At 38.6% G+C, this 12,888-nt stretch overlaps 1 long non-coding RNA gene across 1 annotated transcript; it reads left to right on the top strand.

Annotated features, from left to right (window-relative positions):
* Positions 1 to 2,255: 2,255 nt before the first annotated feature.
* Positions 2,256 to 10,516, top strand: LOC123375597. The gene is made up of 4 exons (XR_006581524.1): positions 2,256 to 2,392; positions 6,066 to 6,127; positions 7,790 to 7,898; positions 10,417 to 10,516. It is a non-coding gene; the product is annotated as an uncharacterized LOC123375597 (long non-coding RNA).
* Positions 10,517 to 12,888: the final 2,372 nt, after the last annotated feature.

Raw genomic sequence — 12,888 nt, forward strand, 5'->3', positions numbered from 1 at the left:
CCAATGCCTGGACTGGATGATCTCTTGAGGTCTCTTCCAACCCTAATATTCTATGATTCTATGATTTTAAAGTCTGTGTTTTTCTGAGCCCATCACTCAGGAGCTATCCAACAATAAATAACAAACAAACTGGTATATTCTGCGGGCAGGGGAAATTGCTATACAAATAGATTTTTGTTTCAAGTTTGTAAGGTTGTTATAAATAGCAGAAGGATTTTTAAAAAAAGATTTTGAAAATGAGAAATATCTTGACAAAGTCCTTTCAAGCAATAAGACACAGCAGGATGTGGGGCTACAGTACTGCCTAATAGTTGTTAATCTGAATAAATAATATGTTTTTAATCATCAAGTGGCATTTAATTAACCTGCAATAACTGGCTTATTAATTCTAAATTAAATCATTATTTGAAACACTTAATTTAAAACATGAATGAATATATTTTCCTGCTACCTCTCCCTCCTGTATGGTATCTCTGTGTTTGTAATGAATTATCAGTTAAGGTTTGATATTTGCTCGCTTGCTCTCTCTCTCAATGAAAATCAAGGCCAGGTTTGAAAAGCTTCATGCTGTCTCTTAAAGAGGACCAGCAGAGCAAAAGATGGGAAATTCAAAAAGCAGAATAACCACATGACCATATGTTCCATGGGACACTGTGATTTTTTCCTCCACACTTACTTCATAAATCCCCCAGCAAATACTCGGGGCCAGATCCTCAGCTGGTGTAAATAGACTTAGCTTCCAGTGACTGGCATTTATCTAATCATTTCTTGTTGGTTCTCTCTGATGTTTGTTAAACACTGACAGTGTGCGCAGTCCTATACAAGACACAGAAATAAAAAAAAATCCGTGCGCCAGAGAGCTTACAATTGAAAGGGCAGGTACCGAAAAGAGGGAATAATGTGGCACTCTTAGGTGTTTAATATCAACTCACTTTGGGGGCCATCAAGGAAGAAGTGATTTAAAGGAGGGATTTGAATGAGGAAAGGGCAATAGACCAGGATTAAGAGATGGTCCTGGAAATAATAGGAAGCATGAAAAAAGACTCAAGTTCAGCAGCAGGAAATGAATATCATGTTGAGGTTGATATCACCACATGTTGCAAGCACCATAATTTTTATAATTTTTAAAATGTGTCTACATGTAACAGGGTGTGATGGGCACTGTAGCCTCCCATAAAGAGCCAGTCCACTCTGTTAAACTGTAGAACACATATCCCAGAGTGTCTTGAGACAGCGTAACACAGTATAAACTCTATGTCTATGCACAAACAAGTTTTGTGTGAGCCCAAAACACACGATGCAATTAGTGCAATATAAAAGTGACATGTTTTCTATTTACAAAAATAAGCTGGTGGTTATAACAGTGAGTGAATAGGTATCTGTTTTCTGAACTGATGTTATGCATTTTGTGGAACTTGTATTATCTGTCTCATATGTGTTATGTGGGTGTCATAGAACTTGTGTCTTTGCATTCTGGAATTTCTGTTTCATGCATTCACATTACATAAACATATTGTAGGATTTATGCTGCAGATGCTGGGAAATCCATATTGCAGTCGGCAACTGGTGTAGCAAAGTCCTATTTATTATATCTGTATATTATAGAATTTTGTTTTCATTTTTTTCTTCTCATTTTTGTCGTGTGTGTCAACTTTGATTTGTATGTACTTGCATGTGTTTTGCTCTTCTGGACCACCATATGCCATAAAAAATCTTTATCCCATTGGGGACTCCCTTAAAGCACTTCTGTTATTAGAGCACAATGTTAGTGTCCATTAATACCAACTGTCCACATGCCAAGAAACACTTAAGCAGTCTAAATTGTAAGTGGGGTATTGTTTTTTACAAAGCCGAGTCAAAATCTGAATACACACATAGAAAACTGTAAAATTTTAATGGTGGGGGATTGATCAGCACAGAATCAGCTTCATGTTTATTGATGAAGGTAAGCAAATGAGTACAAAGCCCTTCCACAACAGAACATGGTTTCCAGGAGATTTCTCCCCAATCCCAACTTTTCCCTGGAGGTATCGAATGGGGTGGGGAGGAGGTCTTGTTTTTAAAGGCAAATTCCCCAGTACGGTGTTTGCCCCTGTAATTTTAGCATTATTCTTGTGTCTATTTTTACCCTTATTCTGCCTTTCCCCACCGTACATAAACTCTGTTACTTTTACAGCCATTCACCTTTAAAAATCTGCTGCTTCCAAATGTTTTCTGATGGCAAGCTTTCCAAGGCATCTCCCTTTCAAGCATCAGCTGTAATCAATGCACATTAAACTCCCAGTCAGAGCTATTCAGCTCTCTGAGGTGAGGGAGTTAGAGGAGTGATAGAACCTCACCAGAAGAAGCCGCCTTTTAATCTTCATCAAGGGGGACTTTGAAACAAGTTCAGGTATTTTAATATCAGCATATCTCTGCACTAATGTAGCATTTCACAGGGTTTCCGCAATAACTATTGTTGGGTCTTCTCATAAGAGCCCTATAATAGCCATAAATATTCCTCAGGAGAGCGAGATAGACTCTGAAAGGCCTATAATAGCTATCATAAATGAATAATAAAATGCAGAAAGGACAAGCCACCATGAAAATGGCAACTGCATTAGATGACGTGTGTGCTGTATGTGAGTTAATTGTCTGAGTTTTATATTTACTGAAAATTCCAACTGTTTTCTGTTGTGTCAGTAAATTTATGGGGAAAACTGCATCTTCTGTAAGGTTAGGGCATAGTGCAAAAAGAGGAGAGCATAATACAGTTTTAAACCTACAAAGCTGTGCTTTGTATATTTTTGTTTATTAAACAGCAAGAAAACCAACTTCTGGAAGTTTCAGTCAGAGCAGCACCTTCATCATTCTAAATGTATTAAATTAAATGTGTATTATTCACCCTCATGCTGCAGGGTATAAATCAACCTCTAAATTAGGGGGTTAGGAAGAAACTAAACCTATGGCAGATGTTTCCATCACTGCATACTTTAGGGCTCATACTCCTTCCTTTGAAGCAGCTGGTACTGGCCACTGACAGATACAGGACACTGGACTAGAAGGACATCGGGTCTGATCCAGTCCAGCAATTCTTAAGGGTCAGACTACGACACCCTTACTTACACTGAGTAATATTTTACTCCATTCTCATCAACTGGAATTGGATGACTCAGTGTGAAGGGTACTATTCAGTTTGAGAAAGAGTCTCACCATCTGTCCCTACTGCAGCAATAAGGCACATAAGGATCAGATTCCAAAACACTTACTCATATCGAGTTGTACCCTGCTCTTCAAGTAGTCCCATTCAAAGCAGATGGACTGCTTGTGGAGTAAGCTATTCAATGTTATTAAGGCTATCAGAATCTGGCACTCAAATAGGGTTTAAATACAACCAATTAACAATAATAATAATTAATAAGGTTCAATCATTATTTCATTTTTTTAAATCAACCAAAGAAGAGAAAAAATAAAATACATAAAACTTGTCCTAGAATCAATGGATTCAGAAAAGGAGAAAGGAACAAAATAAATAAATAAAGCAGACAGCATACCAATGCAGACAGGAATAGAAGAAACCTCAGTAATCCCAAAGGGAAGAGGAAGGAAGGCCTCATAGACTTTAAGGTCAGAAGGGACCATTGTGATCATCTAGATATTAAAGACTTCAAGTTATAGAGAATTCACCATTTAGACTAGTTAAAACCTGCAAGTGACTCATGCTGCAGAGGAAGGTGAACCACCCCCAGGGTCTCTGCCAATCTGGCCCTAGGGAAAATGCCTTCCTGACCCCAAATATGGTGTTCAGGTAGACCCGGAGCATCTGGGCAAGGATCCACTAAGCAAATACCTGGGATAGAATTCTCTGCAGTAACTCAGAGCCTTCCCCATATAGTGTCCAATCTCCAGCCGTTGGCGATCTTTGCTACTGGCAGTTGCTAATGGTCCACATGCCACTGTAGGCAGTCCCATCATACCATCCCCTCCATAGACTTATCAAGCTCTGTCTTGAAACCAGGTAGGTTTTTTTGCCCCCACTGCTCTCCTTGGAAGGCTCCTTGGAACTTCACTCTCCTTTCACATAATTTTGAGCCTAAACTTGTTGATGGTCACTTTATATCTGTTCGTTCTTCTGTCCACATTGGTGCTTAACCTAAATAACTCTTCTCCCTTCTGGTATTTATCCCTCTGATGTATTTATAGGGAGCAATCATATCTCCCCTCAGCCTTCTTTTGCTTAGACTAAACAAGCCAAGCTCTTTGAATCTCCTCTCATAAGGTTGGTTTTCCCTTCCTCGGATCATCCTAGTAGCCCTTCTCTGCACCAGTTCCAGTTTGAATTCATCCTTCTTAAACATGGGAGACCAGAATTTCATACAGAATTCCAGATGAGGTCTCACCAGTGCCTTGTATAATGGCACTAACACTTACATATTTCTGCTGGAAATACCTTGCCTGATGCATTGTAGGACTGCATTAGCCCTTTTCACGGCTGCATCACGTTGATGGCTCATAGTTATCCTGTGACACCCAGGTCTTTCTCCTCCTCTGTCACTTACAACTGATAAGTGTCCAGTTTATAGCAAAACTTCTTGTTGTCAATCCCTAAATGCATGACCTTGCAATTTACACCATTAAATTTCATCCTATTTCTATTAATCCACTTTAAAAGGCCATCCAGATCTTGCATGGTATTCCGGTCTTCCTCCATATTGGCAATGCCTTCTGCCATCTTTTGTCATCTGCAAATTTCATTAGCACACTCTCACTTCAAATTCTCCATCCACCATGCCCTTCCAATGACTGACACCTTTCCTTATCTTACCAAGAAAAGTTGATAACAAGATGGCACATTTGAGAGTGGATGGTCTATGGAGATGCTACTGAATATAAAGTGAAGCTTTTAAAATGCTTGTGGTTCAGCAATCAATCAAATCTAACTTCTCCACAGTAGTGTATATTCTTATTTAATCTCTTTTTTTCCATTTTGAAACGGTAGAATTTGTGAGGCATCCCCTTCAAATAAGTGTTAAGTATGAGTCTTACTGTACAAGCCAGCTTCCTCCTTTGGCTTCCCAGAATCCTTTCAACATCTAATAATAAAGTGGGCAGAACTTATAGCTGAGGTAAATGCTCAAGGGCCATAGTAAAATGATTTACCTGAGGTTGTTCTTGATCTGTTTCATTAAGGTTATTTTCTGAGTTTAAGTCTCTTCAGACAGACAATGTCACAAAAAAAGACAGAATAATATAACTGTGACTGAATGCACACATCTATTCAAACCCTACACACTATTTCAGGAGTCAGCAACCTTCGGCATGCGGACCATTAGGGTAACCCACTGACAGGCCACGAGACATTTTGTTTATGTTGAACATCCACAGGCACGGCCCCCCGCAGCTCCCAGTGGCCACGGTTTGCCATTCCCGGCCAATGGAAGCTGCAGGAAGCAGCGCGGGCTGCAGGGACGTGCCGGCCACCACTTCCCACAGATCCCATTGGCTGGCAAAGGTTAACTACAGCTACTGGGAGCTGTGGGAGCCGTGCCTGCAGATGGTCAATGTAAACAAAATGTCTCGCAGCCCACCAGCGAATTAGACTGATGGGCCACGTGCCAAAGGCTGCCGACCCCTGCATTATTGTAATAACCTGTGTGCAATTTGTGTCTTGTGAGATATCATTTGAAAGCTAATAACTCACTGGTCAATAATATCATGATGAAACGTGTGTCACAACATTATATGTAAAGTTTTAAATTCCCCCTAATGATGTTAGTAGCACATAATCAAACCCACAGAGCCCCGATTAGGCAAAACTGGTCACGCAGGTCTTAAACAAAGGAATGTGTGTTTAACTCAATTTACATATAAGTATTAAACAAGACAAGACAAGACAAATTTCCATTTTAGCAAACAACAGCATTGAAAATTCTTTTACAATGAGACTGCATTCATCTTCCTCACAGCTGGAAGGAGCATTGGGATAACCTAATCAGGAAAATGCATTTCAAAGGGTGACTGAGCTATAAAAGAGAGGGGCAAAAAGAAACCCAAGTTATCTCCCCCTATCCATTTCTTTTTTCCAGCAAAGAAGACAAAAGAAACCGCTTATGGACTTTGGGAGCAGATTTGATCAGCCATATCACTGGTAAGAATTTTACCTTGAACCAAGTCTAATTTATTAAGTTTAGAAACATTTATCTTTATTTCTCTTGCAATCATTTCTGACTTTCATTCCTTATACTTGTACTCACTTAAAATCTCTCTTTGTAGTACAATAACATAAATAAAAAATTTAGGCTATTTTTAAAGGAGAAGGTCTTGGAAAACCCTAATCCGCTCCTTTTGACTTTTTTTTCCAGTGTTCCTATTTCTGAGTATTACATTAATCTTCAGCATTTTGAATATTAAAACAAGGGTAATTGAAGTCAAAGCTGTGTTTAATTATGTGTGTAATTTACTAATATTTAGATATGTTTAACTTCATGCTGTCTCTCTGGCTTTTTTTATGAAGTTGAATGCACAGTTGCACAGAGCTGATTTGTGTTGCTTATAAACTATATTTTAAATGGTAAACAATGGCACCCCAATGACCATCTGTTACAAGAACATGTGTTATCAACCAAAGATTATGGCAGTTAGCCATGAAACTTAGTTTCAGTTTCTTCACTGCTAATCTTTCGAGAGTGTAAAGTGCTGTTGATGACCCATGGATTCTGGTCTCCTCTCTTCAAAGTTCACATTTTGCTTAGTTTATTGCTCATCTAAGGTTCTCGGTATCAAAGATAAGAACATCAGACTCCAATTTACCTGTAGGAAGCTATGAGATGTGGAGTGCCCTCACGCAGCTCCTGTTGAAGAGAAGAACTCAACAGTTTACTAGATTGGGCCTTATGATAGACAGGAATAAGTCATCATGGCAATATACAGCATGAAATCACTGGAAAGTGAGTCTGAGTTTGAAGTCAATTCCCTTTTATTTAGTGAAGAGATGGTACATCTCCTGAATTCCCTTCTCCTCTCTAATAGTAATAAAGCAGTGGCATTCTAGCTGCAAAGCTGGGCCTCAGTATTACATAGACAACAATTTTGATGTTGATATATGTATACGGTTTGCAAAAACAGAAGCCTAAAGTTAGACTCCAAAATCTATGTTTAGGCACCTGCCTAAATTTCAAGAGTACTGAGCAACTCATATCCTTCTTATCTGAGGATGCGAGGAGGAAAGCACATGGGAGGAAAGGAAACCGTCTGTATTACAGGACCCAAAGTCATGCCTTTCCTATCTCACTGATCCCAGCTCTCATTGAAGCCAATTGAACTTTGACTTCAGTGTGCATTGTAAGATCAGTCCCACAACAGAAAGAAAAAAAAACAAAGCACTTACCACAGTGTTGGAACTATGAAAACAATAAATAATAAGAACTTTAAAACTTTCAACAAAACTGTATGTGTCTTGACACATTTACCTTCCGTCATCAATACAAGGGGTACCATTGAAGTCATATGGGGACAAAGATTTTCCAAAATCAAGAGCTTAAAGACAGGGTCCTAAATCCATACTTAGACACATGCTGAGCATCCAACAGCTCACAATGAGATAATTTAGAATCTTCACATTGTTTCCATAAAATCAAAATATCCTAATGGGCTCTCCCAGACCATCTTTCTCTGGAATTGTATCCACTGGTAACCATCTGCAGACATGCACCTCTTATAATTTGAACAATACATTGACATAATATAAAATTGCTTCATTACCGAGGCTCAGCAAGCCTAGTAAATGGAGTCTGCTCTTTCTATCTAACAGGTTTTTTTAAATGATGGTGTCTGTAATCCACCATAGGACAGACATCTGGAGATCACACAGGAACCATTCATACTTCAGGACTTGGTTATGATGCAGGGAACAGAACTGGGTATGAGTTTATCAGGCCTTCTTATCTAATTCTTACATATGCCATTTCCTGTTTAGAAACAAAATGCAAACCCAGTTTCACTGATGTTTTATGGTAAACTTTGCAGCTTTTTCTTCCAGCAAAATAATGATACTTGCATAGTTTCTATTTTTAAATTGTTCTTTGTCAGAATTTTAAAACACTCACAGTGATTCAGGGAAACAATCTGTGTGTGTGTTTTCCCCCTTTTCCTCTAGGGAACTCACTACATTTGCAAGTCAGACAAGCCAGCAATGTTCACCTCTACAAAACTCTATAAAAATATTATTTCAAGGGAAATTCCTTGGAGGAAATCCTTTAAGAAATGTGACTTCATTAGTAACTAATGTATTATTCTAGTCTACACTTCCTACGATCAAGCTCATTTTGAGACTGTTCAATGTAGTTTATTTGTATTCTGAACAACTATTTTCAGTGTGGTCAGGCCACAATAGACCTGATCCTAAAAATGGGGTAACAGTGTTTGACTTCACTGCATTTTCACATTCACATCGCACTGGATAATATTCAGTCAGCACTTGCTTTATTAATTCCCATTGTCAGAGGTTTTAAGCTCTATAATAAAGCCCTTTTCTTAGCTCCAAATTGTCATACACAGACTCACTCCCTTGATGCTTAGATAGCTCAACCTACAACCTACACACATAGGTAAACAGATTTTGATAAAATATCAGAGTGACCCTTTAAGTTAGGTGTTTATTTCAAACAAGAAGGAAAGGATCCCTCAATTGTGTTGTTGTTTGTTTTGTTATTTTCATGGCTTCAAAGACTTATTTGTTTCCTCTTCTATAGAAGAAGAGCAGTAATCTTATAATGATAATTGTAAGCCCTCTTTCCATATATGGAGGCCGAGTTGCCACCTCTTTGGGGAATAAGCTGGGAATTCTGTTCCCTCGAAACACAGATTCATGCAGAAGCATATGGCTCCAGCTCCATGTCTTCTGCTGGCTCTGGAAAAGCCCTACTCCTGCATTATACTCTCAGAGGTTCCACCAACCACAGCTAGACCCAAAACTCCTCCCAAAGGGCATTTTATAATGTGGAAGGGAGCAGGGCCGGCTCCAGGTTTTCTGCCAAGCAGCCAAAAAAAAAAAAACAACCGCAAGCCACGGCAGCGCGATCGCACCACACCACTCTTTGGCAGCAATTCACTCCGAGAGGGATTGAGGGACCCGCCACCGAATTGCCGCTGAAGACCCGGATGTGCCACTCCAATAGTAGCCAGAGTGCTGCCCCTTGGTACTGGCTGCCCAAAGCACCTGCTTCTTTAGCTGGTGCCTGGAGCCGGCCCTGGAAGGGAGAATGGCAATAGTTAATATAGTCTCAACCTATATACACTCATGGTGATACCTCTCCACACAGTCCTCTCTTTTCACCCCATTTGATTCTGAGGAACTGGGACCTCATGGATGGGTTTCTGCCAGATCAGATGGGCATCAAGCCATGAGGAGTGACATATGGCCAGCACTTCCTTTAGTGGTGGATCAGTAGAGATCTTTGATCCTCTTCTCCTTGATTTCGCCTGCTAAATAATAGTAAAAGAAGCTAAACATACATGCAATTCTTTCCCAATCTTACTTTTGCATGTCAGCACTTCTTGTAGTTGCCATATGGATATTAAGTGATTACAAGTGGGATGGAAGTTGGTCCATACAATTGAAAACGGGAGGGAGCTAGCTGGCCAAAAGATAATCTCTCTGTTAAATTGTGGTCCACATTATGAAAAAATTACCATTTGAGTACCATTGCTTTAAACAAAAATCTAACTTTTCATATCACTAAGCAACTTTAATGTACACACACCCTAGCATCCCATTTGCATGATAGCCTTGTAGCCAAGATAGCAGTTGCTTATGTGGGAAATTACTATAGAAATGTATTTTTAATGCTCTTTTAATGTTACTTAGAAGGTAGAAACAAGGAGGAGACTTAGCAACACACTGCATACACACTGTAGAAAACAATCCTTCCCTGAGAGAGGTACAGATGACTTCATAGACTACTTCCATCTGAAATATCTAAGGTTAAATGTGGGCTCAGGTACAGCCAGGTTAATTAGCTCAGTACTTTCAGCTTTGTTGGATTAGTGAACAATATATGCAATAAAAAAATGAAAAGATATGTAGTCTGGTTCTGGTCACAAAGAAGCCATGTGATGAGAAAGATACACAATGTCATCTTAAACAGAAATCCGATATATACTGTTCAAACTGTAATAGGATCATCTTGAGAGTAAAAACTATAGTTTAGAGTAAAAGTTTTATTTGTAACCTGAATTTTAATACAGCTAAATCAAAGGAAACTTTCCCCTCTGTCTGTAAGGATTTAATATGACAAAGTTATTGCTTCAGCTGCTTCAGGCTGAAGTACAGATAAAGGTAGATACATTAAGCACAAAGCCTTACATCAAATCATATAATCTTAACTGCATTATATGCAAGGAGGTGTGTCACTACAATAATTTTCTCTTCTTTTTCAGGAAATAATGCTACTGAAATGTGTGCACTTACAATTTTTGCAGTCAGCAGCAAATGTCTCCTACATATTCCAGTGCCATCAAGAGTTTAGAGCTGACAAAGGTACCTGGGTTTTCATTCTCAAGATACAGAGGCGTATAGTAAAAACATAGTTTCTCATTAGCATGTATTATTGTTTATTATTAACGAATATAATGGCAAAGGGAATAGTTTTTTTTTAAAGTGAAAATCCAGAGCACTTTAACAGATAAAGGCTCAGTAAATTTAGGGTCTGTTTGAAATCGAAAATGATGCTTTGTGAGACTTTTTGTACTACCTATCTGTGCTGCTACTCTCTTAAAAATGTATTAAAAGTACATTGATATAAAACTCATAGAAATCAGCAAAGAATGGGATTTTAAACCATGTTCCACTTTGCAAGATTGGAGTATGACAAGTATATAGTAAATGGCTTTCTCCTTGACAGGTTCTGTCACCTAGGAGAGCAATGCACTCTTGTTTATGGAACTCATATTCAAGCTCTGGAACTCATAATGTCTAACTGTCAGAACTCTTTGGTAAAATGCAGAAGACTTTTAATTTATCATAAAACCTCCTTTATCTTGATTTACAGACAAAATATTTTCATGCTTTGAAAGAAAGGCAAGCCTAAGAGATGTTGTTTTCTCTTCCTGACAAAGCTTTTGGACATCGAAAACAGGGGCTGTGATTTTGACTTTAACAATGGGAAACCAGCTGAAGTAAACACAGTTGCAGCTCTGATATTCGTGTTAAGATGCGCTGGCGGGGAGAGAGAGGAAATTCTGCTTCTGGATGGTCTTTTATAAATATCCTCTTGTGTAAAATCAGTCTCTAGTCTTCTTAATGTACATTCCTTGTGGGAGAAAAAAGGACATTCTGATTCAAATATGAGCTGAGTTTTCCAGCGATAGTGGGAGAAGAGTTCAGTCTTTCCTACTCCGTGACCTGTCTCCTCTAATCACAGCTCCTGTGCATTCTGAGACAGTGAGAGACCATGGTGCAACATGAGAGACAGTCTGGCCAGGAGCAAGACCCATAAGAGATGAGGGCACGAAGGACCTTGAACTATACCTCCCAGTAGGTAGACACAGAGACTGACATCGATACAAAACTAAATAGTCTGACATTTCCAGGCCAAAATTCTTCTGAACTTTTTGCTCTGCAAAACATTTCAATATTTTGACTTTTCATCCTGATTCAGGATCAAAACAAATGTCAAAATATCAGAATTTCCCATAGGGTGGAAATTTTATTTTTCAATCATCTTTAGTATAGTGTATTATTATTCACAAACAAAAGGTAAAAACACTTAAAAGAATTCTGGAGGGATAACTTTAACACAGTTTATTTTGTCAGTGACAGTCCCGGTGCTGCTGGTATTCACATAAATGCTGCTTCTTTTGTTTCTGCAAGATTCCAAAGAATGAAAGGAAAAGAAGTAAAACAATACAAAACACAAGAAGAAAGGAAAGAAACCAGAAGGGGCATTGGGGATTGATTTGGAAGTACTTCCTGAGATTTTCTAAATGCTAAGCCTTCTATTTATATCTGTATATTTAACATGCATGCCTTAGGGAGCTCAGCAGTTGGAGCACTTTTCAAAAAAAATCTATTTTGGATAATCATGGAAGGCATTCTTTAGTCTTTCCACTTCCATCTTACTAGTCAGTGTTTGCTAAAAGAGGTCATCGGCTTCCTAACAGATGTGACATTCCAGGGCTGACCTTTCATGAGAACAATAGAGTGAAATACTTGGATTGTGAGGCAGGAAATATTAGTTTTTCTCTGCAATGCACTTAAAGTCCCATCTTGCTTAAAACCAAATGTATAATCTATATGTGGACCTGGCAACCGATACGTATTCAAGTATGGTATCTTGTTAGCAATGCATAAAGTGAAGCTGGGCTCCTGAGACAAATTATCCAGCCCTTCCCAATTAAAATATTAATGAAATCACCTGTGCTAATAAAGCAAATATCTGCAACATATAGGGAAACATTAAAATTGACTTTATTAATGATTAGCCCCCATATGATCCACTGAGAAAACAACAAAAAATATTGTGTGGTTAATGCTTTATACATGGTAACATTTAATATTGTACAGTGATCTCATCTGTTTGTTCTTAAGGAAACTCTGCGGAAGCCTTGTAATGTCATCACAGTTCAGGACTGTAAATTACATTATGTTCCTAGGACCCAAACTTTTATGTGAAGAAGAGAAATTGGTGAAATCTCCAGCATGTATTTTTATTGCGTGATCACACCTACTTTGATCAATTCTAGCTTGCTTCATAAACTGAACAGAGAATGGGCTGAAAATGAAGAAACATCCTTGTATTATGATTGTGAGGGTCAGCATATTGCAGGATTTTACTTAAGACAAATCTTGTTTCATGGATACTTGGATTGGCATGGAACTTTACCTCTGAGTACATAGTTCAAATAAGGGGC

The sequence above is a fragment of the Mauremys mutica genome, chromosome 1, assembly GCF_020497125.1.
Source record: "Mauremys mutica isolate MM-2020 ecotype Southern chromosome 1, ASM2049712v1, whole genome shotgun sequence".
In the NCBI taxonomy this organism is placed as follows: domain Eukaryota; kingdom Metazoa; phylum Chordata; order Testudines; family Geoemydidae; genus Mauremys; species Mauremys mutica.